This window comes from Manis javanica, chromosome 15, assembly GCF_040802235.1.
Source record: "Manis javanica isolate MJ-LG chromosome 15, MJ_LKY, whole genome shotgun sequence".
In the NCBI taxonomy this organism is placed as follows: Eukaryota; Metazoa; Chordata; class Mammalia; order Pholidota; family Manidae; genus Manis; species Manis javanica.
In genome coordinates this window covers 9,577,993-9,604,408 of record NC_133170.1, presented here as the reverse complement: position 1 = coordinate 9,604,408, position 26,416 = coordinate 9,577,993, and the positions used below count along the sequence as shown (strand labels likewise).

The window sequence follows — 26,416 nt, the reverse complement described above, 5'->3', positions numbered from 1 at the left end:
GGCTTGGAAATCAAATAATTGCCCCTTGAGACTTGCAGACTAGACAACACAAATTGCTCATTGCTGACACAAAGATTCCAGGCTAAGATTTCTCATTGCAGAGACTTAAACCATGCTATTTAAGGGAAAACAAATTTGACTTATGCCCTGAATATAACTTATTATAATAAGGTGGATCACTGTTGAATAAGTGCTTCCTTATTCCTCCCTGTAATAGGAATAATAATTTGGTGGTAAAGATACACACATACAGACACAGGTCTGTATGGGGTTTGTGTAGCCATGAATGTATGTGTAATTGTCTATGCTCTATCTTAGCTGTTTTATTCAATGCTTTGCCTCTCTTCCAGTTTCAGAGTTCTACTGACAATCATAATTACTGAGAAAACAGAAATATTACCTATCAAGAGCAATTCCAATTAAGCAGAATTTTGAAATCATGCCCTAGGATTGACTTTCCTTGAGCCTGGAGACACATGTTGCCTTACCTATTAGTTGAGTAGCAGACAAGCTCAGGTCAGGGCAGTCTGCCTGGCTCCTCTGGCAAGCTCAAAGACGTGCTGTCGATGTGAGGCAGAGCGGGCCACCATCAGATAGATGGAGTGGGTAGCTGGCCATGTGGTGTGATGTGAGAGGTTTCCGAAAAAGGTACTGGGTTGAGAAGGTCCTTCCTCTTAGCTACAGACAGGCGCGGTGACTTCTGGAATTGCTGTCAGATAAACCTCACCACTCTGAGTCTCCTCGCATCTGCCAGCATCTCATTCAACAGGAAGTAAATCCAGGGAGGAGGTCTCTATCCTCAGGTCTCTGGCGTGGAGCTGCATGATACCAGCGTCTGTCCTGGATTCCAGGCTAATACACCTGGTCTCCTAGATGGAATCCCCCTTCTTTTCTTCCGTCCTTACTTTCACAAACATTTACAGTGGCTGCTAAGAGCAAGGCACAGCGTAAGATCCTGAGGACACAAAACCAAATGACACATGTGTCCCTTCTCTCAAGGATCTGATGAGAATAAAAATGTTTAAAAATATGTAGAAAGAGATATGCAAATGAGGGAGCTCTTTGTGGTGAGGAATAGTTATCTTGGCTGCAGTGGTGTCTCCACAAAGCTACACAGTTAGGTGGTGGCATAGAACTGCACATGTTGTTGAAATGTCGATTTTCTAGTATTAATATTGTACTATACTTATGTCAAATATAACCATTGGGTGAAACTGGGTACCAGGGACCTCTTTATACCATCTTTGTAACTTTGTAACTTTCTATGACTCCATAATTAATTTCAAAATAAAAAACTATTTAAAAGGACATAAGAGGTAGGTATCTCATTTCCATTTTACAGCCTAGAACATCAATTAAGGGAATTTCTAAGGAGTGACAGGAATGAGTGTGCATTAAGCAAATATATATTTAGGTCTGGAGTTCAGTAGAGAAATCTGGGCTACTTCTGTAGGTCTAGGAATCATCTACCTTAGCATGGACATTAGAGGCATGGAACTGGAGGGGACCACTGGTGGAGAATGTTGGAGAGCTGGGACAACATCATTTAGGAGACGAATAAAGACCCTGAAGGGATGTGGCCAGAGAGGAAGGAAGACAACCAAAAGAATTAGGTATCATGGAAGCTCAGGGGAGAAACTAATCTGCAGAATCAAATACCCCTGAGCAGGCAGGAGAGAAAAGGATGGGTATCCTCTGACTTTTGCCACAAGGAAGTCATTGGTGAAAGCAGTTCCTAGAGCAGTGTGACATGAATGGCAGGAGAGGGACTGAAGGCCACACGCATAAGATGCTCTTTCAAGAAATCTGGTGTGAAGACGAGGAGAGAGACAGGAGAGTAGATAGAATGGGACTTGAATTCCAGGGAGAGAATTCTAAGATGGGAAATGGGAGGCGAAGGAGACAGGGAGGCTGAAGACTCACAAGAGGAAGGAAGCAAGCAGTTGAGGCCAGTCACCAAGAAGATGGAGAGGACAGGGCCAAGAACAAGCAGAGATGTTCCCCGTAGACAGGCGAAGGGCTGCCTCTTCTCTTGAAGAGAGAAGAGAAAGAAGTGATGGGTATCATGTAGACGGGGTATAGAACTGTTGGTGGAAACTTAGTGAGTTCCTTTCTGAGAACTTCAGTGTTTCTCTGTGAGCCGGGAGTGAACCAGGGGGCAAGGTCATCTGTGAGCTGAAGGGACAGCAAATGGCATCTGAGGTTTGAAGTGATGGGAGGACTTTGAAGTGGTTGCAGGGAGGGGAGATGAAGGTAACTAGGGTGGCATGTAAGGATACTGGGCCACATGGAGTCTGTAGCATGTGCTGTTGGCCGACCAGTAGCCCCTGGGCGCTCAGTTTTGGTGCAAACGTGCTGATAGCTTCCACGGGCAGCACCTAAAACTCCGGGGGTGTTCCCTGGCTAGGAGCTGCTGTGGCCTGTGTACAAGGCAGCCCGGAATGAGAGGGAGCTGATATCCCTGGGAGCAGTCCTCGGCCAGCGACAGTGAGGAACAGGGAGAGGGGGCACCCAGGTGGGCTCTGCGTGGTCCTCAGAGGTCCCAGCGGAAGTGAGCTTCCGCTTCCCCCAGTGGTGATCTGCTCATTGACACCCTCGGCTGATTCCTTACCCGCACCCTGTTCCTCTTTCCTGCTCTTTTCCCTCCTCTCCTTTCCTCTCTTCCCTCTTCATTCCTCTGCTAGGGATTATCTACAGATAAGCCATTTATATTCAGATCTTTGTCTCAGGCTCCGCCTTTGTAGGAACTTAGCCCAAGACAAAGGCCCATTTGGAATTAGTGACTGTCAACTTTTAGTGGCACCTGTCTGCCAGGATGCGATACTCTAGGCATTGCTTGGTAGCCAGGGTATGAACATAACAAACAGATAATCTAGACTACGAAGGGTAGGAGATTTTGCATCAGGTTGAATCAGAATAATGAGGCAAAGGGTTTAAAATATTGGTAAGAGAGTGTTTAAAATGATCAGTCTTTAAGTCTTAAGATGAATGGGGTGTGTGTACTAGAGGATGTGAAGTAAGAGAAGAGCAGATGGTTGAACAGGCTCTCATTGCAAGGAGCTGTGAAGATAAGACAATGCGGCCAGAGAGGGAGGCCAGATTTAGTTCCTTTAGAGACGGGGCAGTTTGTGCATACGGTAGTCGTGAAAATAGGTGACTGTGGAGTATCAGTCTGCTGTATTTTGTTGTAAATGAGGAATTCAAGAATTCCTAAGAGTGGGATGGGATGACTTGTCCACATGGATATTTAAGTCTCCTTGGGTGATAGTGGTTTGGAAGACTATGAGCCAGGTGTCAAAGTCTATAATTGATAGAGGGGAAATTACCAGAAACTCTGTTTATGAGGACAAGTAGTAGTCAACCCAAGGGAATGGCAAGGGCCTCAGAGAATCAAGAATTGAAGCCATCTTTCTGCATCAATAGATTCACCCAGTTCATTTTAAGGGCTGTGCAGTATTGCCTGGATGCTGTACCACAATTAATTAACCAGCTCCTTCTGAGGGACACTGAGGTTGTTTCCTGTTTCTCAAAATAATGAACAAAGTGTGAATGTATCTTCTCAAATTTGTGTAATTATCTCCTTGGAGCAAAATCCTACAAGTAGAATTGTTACCAAAGAGTATGTCTATCTTACGGCTTCATACTTCTTGTCAGTGTGCGCTCTGGGAAAGATGTACTATTTTACATGCCTACAAGAAAAGTATGAAGTACATTTTTCTACTAACCTTGTCAGTGCCTGAGCTTGAGAAATTTAAAACAATCTTTGCCAACCTGATAGGTGAAAATCGTCTCAGTATTGTTTTAATTTGTTTCTTTGAATATCAGTGAAGTATACTTTTTCATATATTTGTTGACTTTTGCCCATTTTTTTCTACTGAAGTTTTATTTTTTCTTTATTTGTACAAGCTCTTTCAATATTATGGATATTAACCCTTTGACTTGCATTATTGTTGTTATCGCTGTCCTCATTTTGTCATTTGTCTTTCAACCATATATGTCTTCTTTTTTTTTTTTTGGTCATACAGTAGTTTTCATTTGTACTCAATATTATTTGTCTTGTTTTTTTCCTATTTTCTATTACATGTATGTTTTACACTGTTCACATTTAAATCTTTGCCTTGTCTATAATTTATTTAGTTGCAGTGAGATAAGGATCTAATGTTTTCCCCTAATTACTAGTCAACTTTCCCAGTGTTTTTGAATGGTCCATTCTTTTCTTCAGTGATTTGAATGCCACTTTTTGTCATATACTCACATAACTAGTGCCTGGTTATTTCCTGTTTCCCTGCCCCCCTGCAATCTTGAGCATCTATTGTATTATCCGAATATGAGACCCAGCCTATCTCCTAATTCATACATAGCCGGGGGAATTGGTGAGTGGTGTTTCAGACCAGGTCCAGGAAGTAGGGTAAGAGGGTGGACTGGATGCAGAGTTGCAGCAGCTTTTGGGGAACAAATCTGACTCATGCAGTGACTGGAACATTCATGGGCGGCTCCTTCGAAGCACAAAAATAAACAGGGCTCTGACAGCACAGAGGCAGGCTGCCTGGCATTTATTCCCTGGGCTGCAGCACTGGGGTGATGGCTCCTCTGTTCTGGCTACTGCTTTCACATGCTGGCATGGTGCCTGCTTGCAGATGAGCTGTACCCTGATCATTCAGGGCTCAGGGTGACCAGGACCTCGAGGCTGAATGCCTATCTCCAGCTCATATCAGAAGACACACCCAGATTCCGATGCCCCCTAAGACTCTGATCCCCATCATTTCCTATCCCTCTGTTCCTGCATCAGGGTGCCTTTGCTTGCCCCTCCTTTGGGCACCCATCCCGGTGAACTAATTCCTCCCTCTTCTGGGACACTGGGGGTGTGACTTCTCTTCTAAGAGTGTCTATCCTACAAGTTTGAATATAAACTTATAAAAATGACATTGCAAAATCCTCACATTAGGTTTTCTAAGGATCGCTTCCTTAAATCCTTCCACAACCATCCCCTTCAGAAAGTGGTTATTTTTAGTGTTTCAAAGTAAAAAGAAAGGAGACAAAAAAGTTCCATCTCTGTCAAGGCATTCTGCTGCTTAAGGTCCTGATTTAACAAAACCACAAAGCCCTGTCCCTAATGGGAGAGACAAGCGTGCACAGAGCCTCATCACCACTGCACCCTGAATCATTCCAGGAGCTCCCGGGGCTGGTACTGCCCATGTTGTTGCTCAGTCAGTAGAGGCTGCTGCTGGTCTCCCCACTCCCAGAGACGTCCCTGTTGCTCCAGAACCCAGAGGTATGTTGTCCATCCCTAGAGCCCTCTGAGTTCAGCCATTGTTGCCTTTCCTGCTGCTTTCTTTCACCAGGCCCAAGCTACCACCTGAGCCTCACTTTTATTGATGTTGGAAGTCCTTGCTTTGAGAAGGGATAGGCTGCCAACCCCCTATCCCTCCCCGGTAGGGAGGGAAGCCACAGCTGCTCATGCAGTTTGGACCCTGCACAAGGGTATCTGGCAGACTGGTAGGTGGAGGCTGAAATTCAGCGCTCCTGGCGCTAGGGAGGTGGGTGGGTGCTGGGTCCGCCTAGATGAGGGTGCGCCTTTCCGATTTGCTCTCAGGCACTGTCCTGGCTGGCAGCAGTGCCGGGGCAGGGCTTGGAGAAACCTTAAGGTAGTCTGGATTTACAGCCTTTTTCATGCACAAAACAGACCAGACAGACCCCTCAGTATTTAATGGGAGGCTCCATTTCGGGTGACACACATTTTAGGGCCTCCTTGCTAGTTTCTCTCCCTGCTTTCCAGTGGGAGCCTTTTGTCACTGACTGTATTTCAAATGAATGTAAACATTCCACCTCTCCTTGCCTTTAGCTGCCTTTAGGGTTACCTGTGCTACTATAATGAAAGTCTGATACTTCTCTGAGGTCAAGTAGCCAGTATATGGTTCTTTGCTAGCCTTCTTTTCTGTCTTTTCAGAAGCCTAGGAATTTGTAAATAGGATAGCCCCTGTCCTTAAAAATAGCAGAGAACATCTATGGAACTGTCAAACCAATACCCTTCCAGATCCTTCCTCTTATGAACTGTCTCTCCTCCCTCCTCCCTTCCTTCTTTACCCCCACGACTATGTCAGGAGGGTCATTTTCTTATATAACACATCTCCTGTTAGGTTTGATCCAACCTGGGCCCAAAGGGATTTTCCCTGGGATTTTTCCAATCAAAATTGAGAGGGACTGTCCCTCTCTAGGAATAAAACTGTAAGATTTAAAAAAAGAAAAAAAAGGAGTTGTGTAAAGTCAGGTTTCCTCCTGGTGGACAAGGTTGATCTGCATGGAGAATGAGGGCAGCATGTAGAGAGAAGCAGAGATTCCAAATGGACAAAGAGTTCTGGCAGCTTTCCAGTCCCTGGTACCCATCGTTCCAGAGGCTCACCTGCATCCCAGTTTTTCCCCGCCATTTCATTACTCATCTCCTTGGATTTTGTGAACCAGAAACCCATGACCCCCCATCCCTTTTTCTTGGGCTAGTTCAAGCTGTGTTTCTCTACCACCTTGCAAACAAGAGCTTTACATACACAAAGGCAAATAAAGTGCCTGAGGGATGCTTCGTTTTTCTAGTTAATCTCCTCTGGGCCTGGACTGTAAATACTAGTTCACCTAGATGAAAACCAGAGGTCTATTGAATCATTTGTCACTTGGATTGCTAAATAGGGTTCATTATCAGCTGAAGTTTAGCAGTGAAGTGATTAGTTAAGGAAATAAAGTCCAAAAAGGTTTTCCGGTTCACAATAATGCTAATTTCCTGAGAAAGCTGTTGACCCCAGACAAGCCATGTACTTTTTAAGACAATTGTTTTGTTTGGTTTTTTTAAACAACAGAGTGCTATTGTATGGTAGGTATTCTTGAGATGATTTCCTTTCTTTCATATACACATGATTTCATACACACACATAAGAGCAAATTAAACCAGGGATATAAGCAGAATAAACAGGATGGAATATATGTACACCTGAAGCACACTATGAGGAATTTCTTCTGAGGTTTTGTCCATGGCTGCATAAGATCTACGTTGCTGTAAACCTGTTTTTCACATTTGCATTAATGATATTCATTCAATCACCATTTATCAATACCTGCTTTGGGAAAACGCCATGAGGGCTATAGATTTGGACAAAAGAGTGTTCCTTACACAAGGTGTTTATAACCCTAGTCTGGACGTTCACTCATGAAAATAAATTTATATAAGGCTAACTGAAACAGTTCCTGTAACAGAGTGAATGGAGTATATCAGAAGCACGGAGAAAGGAGAGGCTAATTCCAGCGGGGGTGGAACACAGAGTGGGTTCACACTATCCAGGCTCAGAGAAAATGATCTACAAATCTAAAGTGTCAACTTACTATTTTTCAATGAAAACTATTTATGACAAGGTTCTAGACAAACCACTACTTTGGTTGTAAATGAGCTTACTACAGGGCCATTAATGGACCCCTGACACTTCCTGAACTGAGATCCCATTTTATGATGAATATTTCTAAAAATATTTACAGTTCTAATGTTTGCAGTTTTTATAAGGTTGAGAGGGAAGGCAGTAGTGGTTTGGAGAACTAAATCCAAAGGGCAAATCTCTTTTCTTACTAAAAATGAACAAGGGTTGGCAAACCCTTGTTGTAAAGGGCCAGATAATAAATATTTTCAGCTTTGCAGGCTGTAAGATCTCTGTTGAATTACTCATCTCTGCTGTTTTGGAAAAGCAGCCACAGGCAATGTATAAACAATGAACATGGCCTTGTCCAATAAAATTTTACTTACAAAAATAGGTAGAAAGCTGGATTTAGCCCACGAGCTATGAATTGCTGACCCCTAAACTAAAGGAAAGGGGAAAAGTTAGGAGCAATTATAAAAACAATCTGCTTGTGCTATGTTGTACATTGTAGAGCGATATAAAGATACAAAATACACAAGGTCCAAAATCCAGAAGGTGGAAGAAATCTGTAGCAAACAACCAGAATACAATGGGAAATGGCATTTTTAAGGGAAGACCAAATATTCCTGGCTTAGAAAAGCCAGAAGGTGTAGGATATGTTCACCTGTAAAGAGGGAAAGGGCTTATAAGCAGGAGGAGCCGTGTAAGAAAATGAGCAGGGCCAGGAAAGTAGTAGGAGGGAACAAGGAACATTTAGAAGGAAAGGCTGATACGTAGTTATGAGCCCACACCTTGTCTAGCTTGCTCTCTTTCCCTGTTGGCCCTCTGTTGCAGGAACCCCACATACCGTGTGTCTGAGCCCAGCTGCATTAGCGCCGTATAACCAGCCTCATGCCCACCCAGCCTGAAATGGGCCAGGCTGGGATAAGGGCAGCTTCCAAGCCATCCTCTGACTCTGTTGCCAGTCCACAGTCAAGATTCCATTTGTCAAGTTAAAAAAGGTAAAACAAAAACCTCCACTGATTGGCTGCTAGCAGCTTTCATCTACAATTATTGGTAGAGACCATCTGGAGCTTTTTGAGAAGGATTGTGGAGCTACACCTGGGCTTCATGAGAATATGATTAATTCGCAGTAGGTCCAGTTTACCTCTCTGAGATGGAGCCACCATCTAAGAACTACCTGGCTAGAAATCTCAGTTATTAGACCCTGCTTTGAGACCTTTGTCATCAGACCTTGTGGAAGGATGGCAATGGGTGTGGCTGCTTGAATGGGCGCTCCTCCATGAAGAGGAAAATACCCATCTCTGCTCACCTGGATCCTACCTACTGTCATGCTCTTGCCAATTGCAAATACCCGCTGTCTACCTCCTTTGCTAGATAGTTGACAGATGACGATACTGGAAGTACTGTGTTTTGGAGCGTTTGGAGGCACATTTGGACTTCTCAGAAAAGGCCACCATGATGAATTAGCAATGTCTGCTGTGGGCTGGGAGGGAGGATGGGAGGAATACTGGCGCTCATACCACGTATTTGCCATCCCTTCCTGAGACCAAGACGGCAGTCTCCGGAGTGGTGTGTGTCGAGAGAGGAGCAGGTTGCTGCAATAGAGCAATAGCAGGGCACCCCCTGTGTGGTGCCAGGACCTTTGCGTGAGGCGTGAGCACCCCGGCAGAACCCTGAGAGCATTTCCTTCCTGAGAGCCTGTGGGTGCTCACTGGGGCTATCAGTTGAGATCATCTTGGAATATGTCCAGCAGGTCAAGTCAAATAGCAAGGTGGATCTTCCCCTCTTAGCACTTTTATTCCAATGGGCCTAAATGCCCTTTGTAGCCTGTCATAACCAGAGTGAAAGACTCTACACTGATATTCTCCCAGTGTGAGCTTCATCTCATGAGTATCTCTGCCTCAAATGAGTGTTCCGTGATAGCAAAGCAACGAGGTGCATGTGGACAGCCAGCCTAGCGCACAGAATGGCTCGGGGAGCAGGGAAGCTCTGAATCCCCCAGGCAGGAGGCTCTGTCGTGTGCATTGAGAGTTTTTACTCCAGTCATCATCTCGGAGGACATTATACACCAAAGCCAAGGCCGACTTTCTCTTGTAAGGTAAAATAATCAAAGAAATATAAATTAAAACAGAAATGAAATAATTTTATCTACTGAGATTAGCAAAGATTAATTTTTTGAAAAATGATCCAGGTTGACAAAGCTATAGGAATATATACATTCTCATTTCTACTTGTTGGGAGCACTAACTGAAGCAACCTTCTTCAAGTACCTTTTGCAGCTGGTATAAAATTTTAAATAGTCATGAATTTTGGTTCAACAGTTTTTTTTTAGAAATTTATTTAAAAATATTTGGACAAGTTTATACAGATGAATGTATGTTGATGTTAACTGCAGCATTTTTTATTAAGAACAATAAATGTCTGGCAATAGACTTGTTAAAATAAATAATGGTACACTTAGATGATTCCAGCAATAAAATTAATATTTTAAAGAGAAGTTCAGTGTGTTGAATGTAAAAATAATTTACAAAATAGTGTGATAGTATGGTTATAATAAAATATATATTTTACATAAATATTTATTTTTAAAAGACTGCAAAGATATATATACATAAAAGGACTGGAAAACAAATTGTGGTGTATCCACAGCAATGGAGCATTATGTGGGTACTAAAGGATGAGGTTGGGTCAATATGTTGATGGGCAAAGATGTCTGTGGTATATTTTTACATGAAAAAAATGTTACATAAGACTATACATAGTATGAACTCACTTGTATTTTTTTTAAAGTTTGTTAAAATTTTCACAAAAACTCTTTAAAGATATAGTCTCAATTAGTAACTGCAGTTATATTTTGGATGAGAAATGAAGAGGCTGTTCTGTTTGTCTAATGTTACCTAACAGCTCTCCTAAGACAACTCTCCTTAATTTTCTTTGAAAATTACAATCTGCCACAGTACATTGCATACACTTTTGTTGTTCTAATTTTTACAATGAATGTGTGTTATTTTAGAATGAGCAAAACAATGTAAAATCACTTCAATTTTAAAATCTGTAAACCTAAAAAAAGAATAAAATATTTATTTTGTTGTAACAACATGAAGAGATTTAAAAATCAGAGTACCAAAAAAAAAAATCAGACTACATCCTGCCTATACTGTCATATAGTACTGGAGCAAGTCTATTGAAAGTAGAGGTGAGGATATACTTTATAATTATTATAAAGTGATCGATTTCAAAGCAGTCCCTATTAAAATTACAATTGTGTTACTACCTGATTTAAAATAAGACTCTGAATTAGAAGCTTTTCTACTCTGCCCAAGACAGTGTTAGTTGTTTTATTTTTAATTGTGAAGTTAAGTAATGTTGGGGAAATGATCTTAATTCCTTATAAGAATCATATCACTCAACATTCTAAAGCAAACAAATGATTCCTAGCATGACTTACAGCCTTACCAACAAGCAAAACTTACCTCAACACTTCTTTATTGTGATTTCAGGGTTACTAGGAAAGATTACTGGGAAAACTTGCTGTCCTGGAGTTTTTCTCTACCAACTGAGACCCAGATCTGCCCAGTTGTGCTTCTTGACCTTAAAAGCTTCCTATCTTTTCAACTAAAATATCCATAAAATAATAGCCCTTTAATCTTCTTTTTCTCTCTTTTTTTGGTATCATTAATCTACAATTACATGAAGGATATTATGTTTACTAGGCTCCCCCCTTCACCAAGTCCCCCCCACATACCCCTTCACAGTCACTGTCCATCAGCATAGTAAGATGCTGTAAAATCCCTACTTGTCTTCTCTGTGTTGCACAGCCCTCCCTGTGCCACCCCAACACTATACATGCTAATCATAATGCCCCCTTTCTTTTTCCCCACCCTTATCCCTCCCTTCCCACCCATCCTCCCCAGTCCCTTTCCCTTTGGTAACTATTAGTCCATTCTTGGGTTCTGTGATTCTCCTGCTGTTTTGTTCCTTCAGTTTTCCTTTGTTCTTATGCTCCACATATGAGTGAAATCATTTGGTACTTGTCCTTCTCCGCTTGGCTTATTTCACTGAGCATAATACCCTCTAGCTCCATCCATGTTGTTGCGAATGGTAGGATTTGTTTTTTTTCTTATGGCTGAGTAATATTCCATTGTGTATATGTACCACATTTTCTTTATCCACTCATCTACTGATGGACATTTAGGTTGCTTCCGTCTCTTGGCTATTGTAAATAGTGCTGCAATAAACATAGGGGTGCATCTGTCTTTTTCAAACTGGAGTGCTGCATTCTTAGGGTAAATTCCTAGGAGTGGAATTCCTGGGTCAAATGGTATTTCTATTTTGGGCATTTTGAGGAACCTCCAGACTGCTTTCCACAATGGTTAAACTAATTTATATTCCCACCAGCAGTGTAGGAGGGTTCCCCTTTCTCCACAACCTCACCAACATTTGTTGTTGTTTGTCTTTTCGATGATGGTGATCCTTACTGGTGTGAGGTGATATCTCATTGTGGTTTTAATTTGCATTTCTCTGATGACAAGCAATGTGGAGCATCTTTTCATGTATCTGTTGGCCATCTGAATTTCTTCTTTAGAGAACTGTCTATTCATCTCCTCTGCCCATTTTTTAATTGGATTATTTGCTTTTTGTTTGTTGAGGTGTGTGAGCTCTTTATATATTTTGGATGTCAACCCTTTATTGGATCTGTCATTTATGAATATATTCTCCCCCTTTAATCTTCTTTGGTAATTTACAGTGGGGTAGATGGGTTTCTGATCCTTGCAAGTGAGAAGCTTCTGAAGAATGAAAATATTTGCTCTTAGGTGGGCAGAAAAGAGAAAAGTTTGTGAAAAGAAAACTGTGGGGGTTGGCGGGTACCAACTGCAACCTTTGCCTAGTTCATTGATTACTAGGGTCCACTCTGTGGTCACTGTTATGATGGCTCTCTTGCCACACTGTCCTGTTTACTCCAGGATAAATTCCTGTGCGTGGTCAGTGCTCTCCTCTGTACATTTTAATTTTCAGTGAAGTAATTCAATCATAATATTTAAAGAAATCAAATAATACACAATGATTTACATTGGAAGGCAATAGCTCCCTGCTCCACTCCACCAAAACCCACAGGAACCCTTTAAAGTAATATGAATTTCAAACTATTTATAATTCGTCAATGTTAAGCATGGTACCTGTATATTGACATTTTATTACAGTGGGTGATGAAATAGTTCACTTCCCAGCACTTTCCTTGATTTCCCCTCTGCTCTCCTTGTAATGTAATTACACCACCATTTTTGTTCCTGTACTGGTTACCTTAAAATTAATTATTGAAACACAGAGGCAAATAACTAATAATTAATAAATATAAACTAATAATATATATAATATATATATTAAATATAATAAATATAAACTATAAAACACAGAGGCAGTAAGATAAAAGACATTGTACATAGGGAGGAGGATCCAATGATTTAGCCTAGGAGTGTAGTTAATGTGACAAATTATATTAGAATTCAGTTGTCTTTAACAGTCAGTTTGAGCTAAATTCCTCTCTCTCAATTCACATCTCAGGGGAAATTTCAAATACACAATGGAGTTCATTGTGTTGCTAAGAATAAATGCATTTTAATATTAGAAATTTTAGTAGATGAGGAACTCTAGTAAAAACTAAAACTGGCTAATACTCTGGGGATAGGGAGGGGAAACAACATACATTAAAAACTGAAAGACCAATTTGACCCAGGAATTCCACTTCTAGGAATTTACCCTAAGAATGCAGCAGCCCAGTTTGAAAAAGACATATGCACCCCTATGTTTATTGCAGCACTATTTACAATAGCCAAGAAATGGAAGCAACCTAAGTGTCCATCAGTAGATGAATGGATAAAGAAGATGTGGTACATATACACAATGGAATATTATTCAGCCATAAGGAGAAAACAAATCCTACCATTTGCAACAACATGGTTGGAGCTAGTGGGTATTATGCTCAGTGAAATAAGCCAGGCGGAGAAAGACGAGCACCAAATGATTTCACTCATATGTGGAGTATAAGAACAAAGGAAAACTGAAGGAATAAAACAGCAGCAGAATCACAGAACCCAAGAATGGACTAACAGTTACCAAAGGGAAAGGGGCTGGGGAGGATGGGTGGGAAGGGAGGGATAAGGGCGGGGAAAAAAGAAAGGGGGTATTACGATTAGCATGTATAATGTGGGGGGCGGGCAAGGGGACGGCTGTGCAACACAGAGAAGACAAGTAGTGATTCTACAGCATCTTACTATGCTGATCGACAATGATTGTAGTGGGGTTTGTTGGGGGGAGTTGGTGATGGGGGGAGTCTAGTAAACATAATGTTCTTCATGTAATTGTAGATTAATGATACAAAGAAAAAAAAACCACACACAAAAAAACTGAAAGACCAGCCGATAGAAGAAAACAGAAGGCTCAACATAGCAGAGACTGCTAATTGACTGCTCAGCTTCCCATTTGACCCTCATGCTGGGTATGTCAATATATCCAGCCAAATAAACGTTTTAAGGTTGGCAGCTTAGCAAAGGAAAACACAGGACTCTCCTCAAAGACAGGTTAAATTAGTCTTTCAGATAAGCAGTGAATAACTTCTTAGTATAAGCATATCCCGTGCACTATTTTATCTGACAGCCTTCAAAGTATATTTACCAACTTCTCCCACAGATCAGGGTGGTCAGTGAGATATCAGAGGGAGTCGTTGGGTGGGGCACCTAAGAAATCTTAAAAGGGGATTTACTCACCTGGCAGGCACCCACTTCTCCTCTTCCCTTCCTTCTTTCTGCCTGGAATGCCCAAGCTCATGTACAGCAGCTCTCTGGTAATCACGAGGCAGCTTTGAGGATGGAATCTACCGCTGTGGACAGGATCACAGACTGAGAAAGGTGAGACAGCTGAGCGCCGAGGATGTCACAGAGCAGCTCTACAGCCTGGACTTACCTCATATTAGGAAAAAACAAATTTCTTTTTTTACCCAAGTTATTCCAGCTTTCTGTTTTATGTAATTAACTCAATCCCAACCCAAACCCTTTATGTTCCATGTTAGCAAAAGGTCAGAACCATTGTCAAGGCAATCATCTCTACCAAAGCAGTGGAGAAGAAGAAAGGATAAGAGTTGCAGAAAATGAGCAAAAACCCATATGAGCAAGTGACTGGCATCAGAGAGGTCTAGAAACAGGCATCAAAGACCTGGTCAAGGAAGCTGGAATTCAGAACAAGGAAATTTAATCCTTATGGAAAATGGGGTGGAAGGCAAAGACTCCCTCCTGGAGGGATATGATCATGGATCAGATCAATTTTGACTAAACACTACCTTGAGGGTCATCTGACTTCTGTTGTCCCTACCTGAGTCCCCACCTAGCTTATGGGGAAAGAACAGGTTAAATGTCTCAACTGCTCATGTCAGAGAACTAAGCTGCAACCAATGTTTGTACAGCTAATAAGGACTTATTAAATGCCAGGCAGTGTTCTAAACGTCTTTTGTGTATTACCAATGTGGTGTCATCACAGTGCTGTGAGGAAAGCACTATAATTATCTCCATTTCACAGATGGATAAAGTAAGGCACAGAGATGGTAGAGCTGAGATCTGAACTCAGACCATTTACCTCTAGGGCTTTTGTGTTAAGTTTTGGGGTGTGCTGCTGCTTAGCACCTAACCAGCTCACAAACTTGTGTTGAACTGTCACATGGTTTTCACTAGTATACAATTAAATGAAATCAGGAATGATAATACAGTGAGTTTTTTAAAATGAAGCTACATTCATTTAATGTAAAATGCCAGAGTGGGACACCAATCTGGAAAACTATTTGCTAGTTCCTTGAAAAACAAAATATGCAACTACCATATGCCCTAGCAGTTGCACTTTTGAACACTTACCTCAGAGAAGTGAAAATGTATATTCACAAAAAACCTACACACAAATATTCATAGCAACTTCATTCCTAATAAACGATGGTACAGCCATACCATGGAATACTACTAACTCATGAAAAAATAAATATTCATACATGCAACAACTTGGATAGATCACAAAGAATCATGTTGAGTGAAAAAGGCCAATATCAAAAGGTTAAACACCGTATGATTACATTTATATAATGTTATTAAAGTGAGAAAATTATAGAGAGAACAGATTAGCGGTTGCTAGGGTTAGGGGTGGTTAGGAGCCATATGTGGCAACAAGAGGAGGGCATGAGGGGTGCTTGGGATGGAACTGCTCTGTATCTGGACTGTGGTAGTGGTCATACACGTCTAAACTGCCAAGAACTAAATACATACACACACATACAAATGAGTACATGTAAAACTGGTGAAATTTGAATAAGGTTGGATGGATTGTATCAATGTCAGTTTTCTGGCTGTGACACTATACTATAGTTATGCAAGATGTTATCATTAGGGGAAACTGGGTGAAGAATCTATGGAATCTCTCTGTATTATTTTTTGCAACTGTAGGTGAATCTATAATGACCTAGGAAGTGTAGGTAGTTCAGGGATATAGAACTGGATTTGAAGAAAGCATTCCAGTACTGAGTCGAATGTAGGGCCAAATAGATATATGTCAAACTCTGAAGATTCTTTTCTTTCTTTTTTTCTTTCATTCTCTCCTCTTGCTTTCTTCTTTCTTCCTTTTTCAAATATCTGTTTTCTACGTACTAAGATAAGCCTTAGACTTCCCACTGGAATCCACCACCATTGCTTTATGGAAGAAAACCAAAAGCTGCTCAGTTCGTCCCCAAGACCCTCCATAATCTAGTCTCTACCTAATTCCCTAGCCTGAGAATCTGACAGTCCTTCACAGTCCAGAAAACCAAACACCAGCTGCTCTGCTGCCAGATACCCAAATCCCACCGCCCCTGCTTTCTTTGACTTGCCCTTCTCTGGAAGACTCCATGTGATCCTTGATTTCATTTGTGCCACTTTCAGCTAACTCACTCTCAGTGTTAAATTAGTCAGTCAGCTACACAGGCATGAATCTGTAAGTGGCACAAAGTATGCCCCCCAAACACTGGAAATTTGGTGCAGGTAAACCTAGATTTTAACATGACTCTCCTTATATAATTGAAGAAACTGATATTAGCCCACCTCTTATTTTAGTGCGTATAGTAAATCCACCAGTTTGCATTTGAACATGTAAAAGGAAAATTTATTTATTATTTGGAATTCTTCACTGACTTCTAAGAGAAATGGATCTCAGTTAATGAGAGGATCAGTCTAAGAGCCTTTGGCATTTTGGAAGACAGGAAAAAGTAGCAACAAATGGTTGTCATGCAAATTTGGAGCAAGAAGCTGGGCAGAGGGGAAGTGTTTGGCAAGACAGAGAGTTTGGGAGGAAGATGGGGAGAGCTCCAGGAAGGCCTACTGCCGGAGGGACAAAGAGTGGTTTTAAGGCTAAATATAGAGATTTGACAGAGGAGTTAAAAATAATGGAGTCCCTCCCTCCCTTCTTCTTCTCTTTTTTTTTTTGTGAAAAGCTGTGCACTATTCCCCAGTGGGATTTTCCAGGAGAAAATCTACTTGAATCACTTAGCTTATTGTTACATGGAGTTTTGTTTTGGGAGAACTTAAGAGACGATGATGAACATTACACCTTATTCTGCTGGTATAAGGGTTAAAGACGTAACGAAAAATATACAATTTCGGTTTGCAGAGAATCACTTTATCTCTTCAATCACTCCCTCTCTCTCTCTCTCTCTCTCTCTCTCTCTCTCTCGCTCGCTCTCTCACACACACAGTTAAGCAAATATCTTCAAGATATTAGATTGAAGAGGCATCAGATGAGTGACCTCTCTAGATGTCACAGATACCTTAAAACAACCCAGACAGCACTTTTTTGTACATTACTCTCTAACGCTTTGCTTTTCATATGCTAAATATGACTGTGGGATAAGGTTTTCATTTTCACCTGCTGGTAAGCTTGATGACACTGTTATTTCTCCAAACAATAGTTTGTGTAACTCAGAATTTTTAAGTTGCATCTTGTCCTTACTATTTGATAAAGATGAGAAAAAAATAAAAATAAAGGTGCTGATACTTGTCAAATGTATAAAGCCATCAACTTAATACAATTGAGAAGTGTGATCTAGGAAATAGAGGATCCAACACAAGAAAATGACAAAATTAAGTGCCTGGATATCAGTTGGTGCCTAAAAACCAATTAATATTGGAGCAGGTGGATGGGAGACCAGAGTGGAGGGCTTCAGAGAAAAAATGGATTTGACTGAGTAAGTGATGCAGCTGGTATTTGAAAATAACCATTGCTACAAGTACAGCAGATGGATAAAAAAAATTAAGGGTTATGAACATTGGAAATTAAGAAAATTAAAAAATGAGGCAGTGGTTAACTCTAGGAAAAATAAAAGGGTGTAAAACAAAAAACACTTATCGATAGTAAACAACAATTGCATAGTTATAATACTAGTGATTCATCCCCAAATTGTGACCTAACTTTATTGAGTGAGTGAGAAGGGGAAAAGTAGAATTAGAGCTTTATCTTTCACTAGAAGTCCATAGATTTCTAAAATTAGTAAGTCAATAAATAACAATGTAAGCATATTGTTTAGAAATATGCCCAAAGAAATAGATAAAAAGTGCAGAGTTGCCCATCATGACAGGTATTGGGGATTGGTGAACAGTGAAACAGGAATGGCTGTTTTTTGTTATAAGTCTTTTTTCACTATTTGATTGTTTTAACTGCACATGTATTATTTTGATAATAATTTAATTAACTCATTAAACAATGTATTTTTTTTAAGTAGAGAACTGCCAGTATCATCTCTTGTACATTTTTTATCAATTGTTTAAGAAGTTTATTTTCAAAAAGTTTAGGACAACATAGGTGAAGGGAATAAAGAGGTACAAATTTCCAGTTGTAAGTCATGGGGGTGAAAAGTACAGCATAGAGAATATAGTCAGTAATATTGTAGTAACTTTGTATGGGGACAGATGGTAACAATGCTTGTGGTGAGCATTGTATAAGGTATGTAATTGTCAAATTTTTGTTATACATGAGAAACCAGTTGATATTGTATACCAACTATACTTCAGTTAAAAAGTTTTAACTATCATCTGCTAGTTTGCTCTCCTTTGACCTGTCAAATACATGATATTGACAGATATCTTGATTAAATTTCTGAAGGTGTTTTATCTGCTGGGAGTCAGCAGATATTTCAAGACCTACCTGTGGGGAGACGTGTAGGAGAGCAGCCCACCTGTCAGCAGCTAATTTTCATCTCTGCCACTGTCTGAGGACGTTTGCCCTTGTTTTCTGACTCTGGCTCTTCAGTTTGGATAGTTTCGTTAGCTCCAAAGTCCAGTGTTTTCTCAGTTCTGGATATTTTGGATTGAATTTATGGGTGTCTCACCTTCTCATTGGGAAATCCCAGATGATGGCAAGGTAGAAATGGGGAATTCTCCCTCTCTGCTGGGAACAGGTGATTGGCTTGAATTACAGGCAGTATTTGTTTTTTTCCGGTTTCCTGGGAAACTCAGTATGTGTATTATGCAATTGGTAACTTGCACAGAAAAATATTCCACATGCTGATTGTTTTAGTCCTCATAAGTCAAATTATTGTGGGAGACAGAGAGGGAGATGAACTGGAAGTCACTCTCAATGCCCTGTTTGATTGGATAGATGGGTAACATCCCCGTTTTCTTAACTACATCTTTTAGCCTTACATAAATAAAATGTGTATAATATGTGTAAAAATACATATATAAAAGATATAAGTATGTGTGTATATATCTATATATGTAAACATACACGTGAGTAGCTAATTGGGACCATGCTCTGCATATTGCTCTGTAACTTGCTGGTTTTGCTTAACCAAGTACAAGAGATGATACCAAGAACATTTACCTATGTCCTGAGAATTAGCAAGATTTGCATTCCACTGTAAAACCTGACATATCAAGGCTTAAATAAATAAGGGGTTCTTTTCTTGCACAAAATTAGAAACTTAGAGGTGGGCATTCAAAGGCTGGTATGACCTCTTAATGGTGTCTTCCAGGCTCCTGCTAGGTTTCTACTCCTCAATCCTAGGCATGTGGTTTTAGACCTTATACTTGTTACCTCATTGTCACAAGACGGCTGCACCACTCTTCAAAATGCATCTGTATCCCAGACAGAAGGAAGAGAAAATGCAAAGAGCAAAAGGTGCATGTCGGTAGAGACTACTTCCAATGAAATAGCTTTTCTAGAATCCCATCTAACAACTTCTACTTACATCTCCCTGGTCAGAACTGTGCCCAAAGCCACAAAGGAATCCAGGTGTTGCTGGTTGTGTTCTTCAGGAAGTACCTGCTGAGATGAAGACAGGAGTGCAAAATGTTTAATGGGGAGTAACACCTGTGAAAGAAGTGGGGAGCCACACTGGGCAAGGAAGGAAGCCATCATTGCCTGATACAGACCTGACAATGTGCAGCTCCAGAGCCAAGATTGCCCATTAGGGGAGTCTTGTGTTCGGTAGAAATGGCCAGGCCTTTTACTACCATCTTGCTTGATCTTGGCTGGGGCTGCCCCTAGGAGAGCATGGACTGAGCTTGAACATCACCAGGAGCTAATAAATGCAGGTGGTCAATTAGCCACACTCCTTGAAGTGAATACAAGTCTGTTCCTAAAGCAAGGGGATCTGAGCAGCACATCTCTACATACGTCACCCTGGAAAATGTAGGTTTTAAGCTGGGCACATTGCCATCCCAAAGACATTTGTAGTTATGTTAACTGGGGAAAAAGAAAGGATATTGTGTAGATGACTGTTGTATCTGGTACACTTTTAAGTTTCCTACTCAGGAGACAAGAACAGTCTAGCCAGATAAAAGCAGACTGTTCATTGAACAAACTTCTACAAGTAGTTGTGTCCCATGGTGGCTGAGTGTCAAGAAATAGAAACGTCATCTTCATTAGAAAGCATCTCATAGTCCTTCTTTCCATGGCATCAAGCTGCCTCTCGTGTTAGGTGGTTCAACAAGAAATGGGGCTGGATTACAAGTGAAATGATGGGCACGGGTAACCATAGCAGTAAGGGGACGTGAGAGTTGCTTTTTGTCCTGCCTCCTAATTTTGTACTTCTCGAAAAGCCACTGGCATAATCAAGGTCTTCCCTTTGGGATTATAAAGATTTGGCTTATTTGTGTTTTTGGTTGGTAAACTGGGGAGAGAACAATTATTAAATCCTCTTTCCTGAGGTTGGCTGATATAGAGGCTCTTTTGATGGTGCAAAGTCTCCTTCAAAAAGGGGTTCTCCAGGGAAAGCTGCAGCAAGGGGAGTAAGCGGTCTAGGAGCTGTAGGTTTGTTCATTTAGGATGTGTATTGCTCTTGGCTTTGCTGAAGCATTTCCTCTAATCTGAATATTTCTAATGCAATCAAGAGAAATTCCCCATCTCTAGAGCAGGAAATGCATTCGCTTCCTCCAGATATTCTGAAGAGTAATTGTGAAGCTGAGGAAGGGTACCCTAGTCTCCCCTGTGCTTTGAGCATGGATCTGGCTGGCTGATTAATTCTGAAAGATTTAGTGGTGTCCATACAAATAAAGCCTCAAAATATGGAAATGTGATATAATGGAGAATACATTTGGGTCTTAGTTAATCTTAGAAAACTGGTGAATAATTTATTCTCCTAATTAGACTACTTAAAAGTCTAACTAAAATTTGCTATTTACAAATAATTAGGATCTCCATGTCAGCTCCTTCTTTCACAGAAATAGCATGATCAGTTTTAAATTAGTAGTGAGGAACTCAGTTTTTCAGAAATGTTTTTTAATTAAAAAAATGCATATTTACTGTAGAAAATAGAGAAAAGTACCAGAATGATTAAAACTCCTAATTTCACCAACTAAACTAATCAACATAATACATATTTTCATTCTTTCATAACATTTGCATGTTATGTTTTATATAGATAACATGTATATGTGTAAAAGTGTGTATAAATTGGAGCCATTCTCCGCATACTGTTGTTATGATTAACAACATACCATGAACACTTTTTTATGTCATTGAGTTTTCTTCTACAATATACTTTTCAAAGGCTGCATAGTGTACCATTGTGTACCTGTACCATACTTTATTCAACTCATCCCTTATTACTGAACATTTCAATTCTTTGTGGTTCCGCATTATTGTAAAGAATTCTGTGATGAATAACTTTTAAACTCTTTCACACCGATTATTTCCTGAGAGTAAATACTTAGAAGAGGATAAATATTGAATACAGATATCCTTTCTTTCTGCCCATCCAGAATTCCTTCCTTTTTTCAGGTGCTAGAACTGACCTCTTTTTCCACTTACCCATTTCCTTTCAGGAATTGCTTCTCCCCTACCTTATTGTCACATGGCTGAGATTAATCAGAATGCCCTGTTTCCTACCACCCCAGACACAGTGACTGGCCCAGGAACGGACACAGGATCCACACAGGGCCAAGAAGAGGGAATTTCTCCAAGTCTTATCATGATGCTTCCATAGAAACATCTCTTTTCTTTGGAAGTTATGGACACCAAGGGCCATTTAAGATTGGAACTGACGAGGGCCATCTCTGCCACAATAATGCCAATAGAGAGCAAAGCAGAGCTGAGAGAGAGAGGAGGGAGATTCATGATGACACCATTTGAGTTCCTGGATCCAGAAGCAAGATGCTCTCCTGGACTTTCCCAATTACTTGACCTAATAAATCCCTATTTTTACTTAAAATAATTTGAGGTGGCTTTCTGTCTTTCAGCAGCTAAGACTCTTGACTAATATTGATATTCTTAAGGTTTTGATACAGATTTCCAAATTAGTACCAGAATAATACTGCCAAAATACTCGCAGAACGTGGAATTTTAAATTGAATCATAGTTGATACTGTTGCAGTTGGTCACTGTAGAATTATAATATGAGTCAGTCTTACCTCTTCTTTCCATACTCCCATCCTCCACTGACTAAAGGAGAGCATCCCAGTCAAACCATCACACTCCAGTGGGGATTGCGATGAATTTAGATCAGGCTAGAGTTATATTATGTCCACACATCTGAGTAAGGGCCCTTGTTGTTAAGAAGGGGGTAAAAAGGTCATTGTGCTCCTTAACCAATTACCTGATGAATCTCTAACACCTTTACTTTCTTCCTATCCCCAGAAGTGAAGGTAAGAGAAGTCTTAAGAGGAGGCAGTTCCAAGAAAGGAGTTCAATTATTCAGGAGTTAGTTGTCAACTTCAAGTTAGTGAGCCAAGGAAGAATATTTTAAAAAGAAACTGTATGACTGGATGAGGTGGGAACAGTGTTTTGGAGGCAGATTAAAGAGGCAGGCCAGTGGGCAGACATGGGAGGAGATGGAGGGAAGAGGGGTGATTTTAAAAGGATGCTGAAATAACACTGGTAAAGACAAATTAACTCCAGCATGTTCCTGGAGTGAATTGGAAAGTGGTGTCCTTTAACTCTGGCTTTTCTATCCATTCCTTATTGCAGCTAAGGAAATGAATATTGGCTCTAGTCTCACTGCTGTAGACCCTGCCCTCAAAGGAAATGAAAACAGCACTCTTTATTAGCATCAGCCACCTAATTTGGGTAGTTTTGAGATGCCCATGTGTACTAGTGGCCAGCTGAAATTCCTCAATCCACGTGTGGCCTGGTGGTGTTTCTTGAGAATGAGTACTTTGTTTTACTCACCCTTTCATATACCTCTCAAAATGCTTTCTGGTTCATAAAATTACAAACAAGCATAACTAAAGAGAGTAGAGAACTTCAGGAAAGTGGGAACTGATTATTAAAACATTTTTGGAAAATTTCCTGTTCTTCAGCTAGGGGAAGTAACTTAGTAAGTCAGTCTGTTTCTAAATATATGTTTTATTGATTTAAAAAAAAGCTTATCCATATCTTGACCAAATCAGTGTTGAACACACATTTGTAGAATATTTGCTTGTAGGGACCACTGGACATGGCCTAGGCTTTCCAGGCGTCTTTTTTTCCTTTAAGTTCCTAGATTGCTCCATTGAGGACATATGTCTCTGGGGACCAGCTGGGTAGCCAGCATAGCAAAAGAGCAAACTTGGGGACTAACCACTTCCACATTAGAAATTTTGGAAGCATTATACGAAGCCCTGAGAATGAGATGGCATCTCCAGCCATGTATGATTGTTTGGGTTAAGAAAGCATTTGGGGAAGCAACAGGCAAAAATCAGGCGAAAGATTTGAAAAACTGGTGAAGTAACTACCTTATTTACACACTCTCTCATCACTTCATCACCCTTCCAAGAGCCTTGACCTAAACACAAACTTGATCTGAATTACAGCTCTGCTTAGTTCAGTCTGGGGATTCAGGGGAAAAATTATCTCTGCCCACAGACCTCTTTCCCCAGCTCTGCTGCTCCAATGGAAATAGCTGAAATAAAACACAGGTATAGCACAACTTAAAAAGAACATAAGTTGTCTATGTAGAAAATCTGAAAGACAAAAAAATCCTCTGGAGCTAATAAGCTATTTTAGCAAGCTTGCAAGATACAAGGTTATTATACAAAAGTCAGTTGCTTCCCTATATACCTAAACACATTCCCATTTAGCACCCCCCAAGAGAAATGCTTAGGTGTACATCTAACAAAATATGTAGAGATCTATATGAGGAAAACTGCAAAACACTGAAGAAATACATCAAATAAAAGCTAAATAAATGGAGAGATATTCTACATTCATTGGTGGGAAGACTCCATGTAGTCAGGATGTCAGTTCTTCCCAACTTGATCTGTAGATTCAATGTGATTTCAATCAAACCCAACAAGTTACTTTGATGTGGCAAATAATCAGTGTTGAGTAGCAGAATCTAGTTTTCATCAACACTGCCCTACTAAGGAAAGTTTGCTTTGTTCCCTACATTCCCCACTCCATCCCTACCTCCAGCTTTTTATGCATTCAGTCCCTTTGTTTTTCTCCACATGCTGTTTTTATCAGTCTGATGTCATATTGATAGTTTCAGGTTTCAGGGTGGATACATTCTGTAGCTTAAGCTATGTATCCATGCTCAGAGAGTTCCAGAGCAATGGGCTCATCTTTAGTTGAACAAAATCCATTGTGTCTGATTCCTACCTATTTGCTCCAAACTTTCCTGTCCCCTCCCATCCTTTCTTTCTGTCTCTGGCTCCCAGGAGCTCTGAATCTCGAACCCCTGGGCCTGATATACAGCAGACAGACAGGCCTAGCCTGGCCTGGCTTGACCATTGCCAGCTCCAAGCTTCCAAGTTTCTTTGCATTCACGAACACACCTAGCCACCTAATCCCGGCCATTTGGGTGGCAGTGGGGCAGCAACAAAGATATGTAATGCTTCTTTTTCCCATTAATTATGTTCCACTTCAGAGGGCTTTACCAACTCCTTACGTGAGCTGATTTATAGATGTTCTCAGTGGGCATGTCACAGGTTACAGGTGTCTGAAATACAGGTAGCTTTAAATTTTTGCAGTCTTTAAAACATTTTAAACCATTTAAGAACTATTAAAAATTTTACAGCATTTAAAATTATTTGTGCATTTTTGTAAATAATAATTATACCATACAAAGAAAACAGTGTTTTCACCAAGTGTCCTGTAATCTACACCCCATCTCCTCCAGGTTACAAATGCTGTCTGATGAATTGAATCACTCTCCTGGAAGTCAACATTCCTGGGTTTAATCTTAGTCATTCTGTTCAAATTTAGCTTCTTCATATATAAAAAGAAGGGAGAGGGATTAGTTGTTCACTTCCAATTTAAAAATTTTATGATTTCTCTACTTTAAATATAAAGACAGAGGGTGACCACTTAAGCCAGCAGTTTCCTCTTGTATCGTGTTTCTCTCAAAGTGAAACCTAAAAGCCTGAAAAAGCTGATTCTAAGTGGCTGCATTTTAGATTTCATCAACCCCCAAAGCAGATTGTCTATGGATCAGAAATCCTCATCTTGCAAAGGGGTGATCCTAACTTGTAAAGATGTTCCTTCCACTCAAAGGCAGAACTGTTATTGTGGTAACAGGAGAAGAGTTTAGCCAACCAGACGCCCCAGTCTGAGGGGATTGAAAAGGCTTCCCTGGCGACCACTTCTGAAGGTGAGCGGAGTTTCTGTGAGTTGCTTCCTGACTCTGCAAACAGTCCCTCCAAGCCTTGGAGGCTGAACTGGTTCTGGGGGACCATCTTTGGGGATCAGGTCCATGACCGGGGACAGTGAGCCTTGGACAAAAATAAATGTGAAGAGTGTGGTCTCTGAGGTCTGATACCATGGCACCCCAGAAATAACATGGCTTTTCAGTCTGGTAGTAATGAACTTGAGCGTGTGCTGATCCTGGAATCCATTCCCTGGTCTGTCCTGGATCACATGTGTCAGTGTGACACACACAGGGCCGGCCCTGGGGAAACTGGAGTCAGGACTCTGTTGGTTGAGGTCTAGGTCTTGGCCAAACTGGGAGGTCGTTTCCTTTCGGTTAGTCTCCTTTTGAACTGTCCTCTCCTCTCCCCTGGCGAGGCAGCCCCTCTCCCAGTCTCAGCTGCCATCATGCTGCCTTTGTGCTCAGACTAAGATCAAGGTTGGAAAGGATTTGATTAATTCAAAGAAGTTAAATTCTTAAATGAAAATTTAAGATGTCATTCCCCTCAAAAGAACTTTGACTTTACAGGGGACTTTAAAAGATTGCAAAGCCTACAACAAAATCTCAAATAATGAAGTTTCATACCTTAGTGTTATAGTAGGTAGATAACCAGACATGAGCAGGGAAGGTATTGGGGACTATGGCCACTGTTTACATTTTGTTAGATGCTTGTTTATATTCTAAAAATTCCATATAAACTGTTCTCGCGGGATGTGGGGCGGGAGGGTATGGATAACAGATCCACCAAAACTGACGAGTTCCAACGTGGAGGATGCTGACCCTAACTTCATCTCAAAGGACATTATATGCTCATTAGCATAATAAAAATCACACCCCTTGGGTCATGACAGTTACCAGGCAGACCATCTAAGGACAAAAAGAGGGTGTCACCCTATTTCCTGGAAATCCCTTCCCTCTT

At 40.7% G+C, this 26,416-nt stretch overlaps 2 long non-coding RNA genes across 2 annotated transcripts in view; one reads left to right on the top strand and one right to left on the bottom strand.

Annotated features, from left to right (window-relative positions):
* LOC108395869 (uncharacterized) overlaps positions 1-18,742 on the bottom strand; it is a 39,336-nt gene extending 20,594 nt beyond the window's left edge. The window contains exons 1-2 of the long non-coding RNA XR_005061818.2: positions 18,597-18,742; positions 14,159-14,271 (exon numbers count right to left, since the gene is read on the bottom strand). This is a non-coding gene — a long non-coding RNA (uncharacterized lncRNA). The remainder of the gene's footprint in view (positions 1-14,158; positions 14,272-18,596) is intronic.
* Positions 1-26,416, top strand: part of LOC118972737 (uncharacterized) — a 61,855-nt gene that overhangs the window by 20,722 nt on the left and 14,717 nt on the right. The gene's annotated exons all lie outside the window — the stretch shown is intronic.